Raw genomic sequence first — 2,228 nt, 5'->3', positions numbered from 1 at the left:
AATACTTGTTTCTTGGAGCTTTCTAATTAAATTAATGGTTATACTCAGAGATTCCTTTTTATATTGAATATATGTTTTCAGAAAGTGGTGGGAATAACTTGAAACACGAAACCCCTTCAAAGGAATAGAGAGGATGATAAATATTCAAACTATATATAAAAAATAATCTCTATAAATCTCTATAAAGCAAGACGTATTTAATGTCAAAGTAATAAAGCAACATATTAGGTATCTGTGTGTCCATTAGAAATTCTATCTGTATATACATATATATGGGGATTAGTGTGTTCTTTGTTTTCCCACCACTATTTACTATAAGTACTAATTTTATTGTTTAAGCTTGATATTACAGGTTGAGTATCCCATATCCAAATATTCCGAAATACGGACTTTTTTGAGTGAGAGTGAGATAGTGAAAGCTTTGTTTTTTGATGTCTCAATGTACACAAACTTTGTTTAATACACAAAGTTATTATAATTATTGTATTAAATGACCTGTAGGCTGTTTGTATAAGGTGTATATGAAACATAAATGAATTGTGTGAATGTAGACACACTTTGTTTAATAAAGTTATTAAAAATATTGGCTACAATTACCTTCAGGCTGTGTGTATAAGGTGTATATGTGACATAAATGCATTCTGTGCTTAGATTTAGGTCCCATCGCCATGATATCTTATTATGGTATGCAATTATTCCAAAATACGGAAAAATCCGATATCCAAAATACTTCTGGTCCCAAGCATTTTGGATATGGGATACTCAACCTGTATCTGTATAGTTCCTTTTTCTTTTTAACAAAAGAGCCCCTGTATTAATTACATCATGTGGATCAACTCTATACAAATTAAGCAACACCGAGCATTCACTCAGGTGTGCATATCACCACTCAAAAGCCAATTGGATACAAATGGTTTAAATACCCATTTACTTCTTCATTGGGTATTCATATCTCCTGAGGAAACCGCCGTTTGCCTGTGGCGGAGAAACGCATTGAGGGTTGTAGCTACTGCCGGTCCATTGAAGGAGATTCATCCACTTCGTTTAACCCTGCTATAAACAAATTCATTGATCCTCACTGCTGTCACACGGGACGGAACGCTACTGCCCTCTGCTGTGCCGGGGCCCCCTGTCTGCAGACTGATCATCGGAGCTCGCGGCATCTCCCTCTGGTCCATCTGTGAAGGATACCTGCAGCCGTTTGTAGCTCACACTGCACTTTGCTATTGACGGGAACCAGCGGAGATTACCAACATTGGGTGAGAACACTGACCTATAAGTGAGGATATTGAACTACTTAAATTATCCACTTTCATACCGTGGGATCCCTCTGGTATATACATAAATTGGAGTCCTCCTACACTCTAATATGTTAATTAATGGACCGCAGTACTGCACATATCAGCTGATTCAGCTGCATTTAAATACAATCGATCTAATGTGAGTGATTACAGCTGAATCTGTGTACAGTTTATATACAATCAGAAATATTGTGGCTACATTTTATCTGGTTATTATTGGCATAACTGTTTTTATTGTGTTGAACTGTAATAAATATTAGAAATATTTTTATTTATATACCATCAGCGCTCTTTTATGTCTCTATTGAAACTTAAACAATCTATGGGCCTTAATGAAAGCATAAATTACTACCATACCCCACCGATAAAGCCTGATCTCGTCCGATCTTGGAAGCAAAACGGTGGTGGGCTGGGTCAGTATCTGTGAGGGTGACCCCCAGAGAATACCCGGTGTTGTAATTCGTGACCTCCTCGACTCTTAGCCAACAGAAGGATCACCACATTCTCCCTGAATCATTTCTTTTGCTTATTCTTCTGATCTGTGTACCGTTTCCCTTTATTCATTATAGATCCAAAATTGGTCAATACTAATCAGGATCTACATTTTTGACTATAATTCAGTTCAATGACCCTTGGAGGTCTTATTAATACAAGCTGAGCTTGTGCTGGTGGGATAGGATTAGGATGTAGAGCCAGAGTGTCTACATCCCTCCTGAAGTCTACTAATATAGACTAACCAGAACATTTCCAATTTTCTAAAAAATGTCTACATTTCCTTAAGTTTAATAATTGTGGTGGACTATATAAGTGTGGATTTTTTTTCTTAGAGTAATGAGTTAATAAAAGTTATGTTTTAATATCTTCATACTAACAAATATAAACAAGAGTGCACCCACACAAGAGTCTTCTGTAAATCCTTTTCTTCCC

At 36.4% G+C, this 2,228-nt stretch overlaps 1 pseudogene; it reads left to right on the top strand.

Annotated features, from left to right (window-relative positions):
• Positions 1-1,644: 1,644 nt before the first annotated feature.
• Positions 1,645-1,763, top strand: LOC134984547 (5S ribosomal RNA; annotated as a pseudogene).
• The last annotated feature ends 465 nt before the right edge of the window (positions 1,764-2,228 follow it).

Source organism: Pseudophryne corroboree (genome assembly GCF_028390025.1).
Source record: "Pseudophryne corroboree isolate aPseCor3 chromosome 3 unlocalized genomic scaffold, aPseCor3.hap2 SUPER_3_unloc_60, whole genome shotgun sequence".
NCBI classification, from domain to species: Eukaryota; Metazoa; Chordata; class Amphibia; order Anura; family Myobatrachidae; genus Pseudophryne; species Pseudophryne corroboree.
This window is presented reverse-complemented; position numbering and strand designations above follow the sequence as displayed.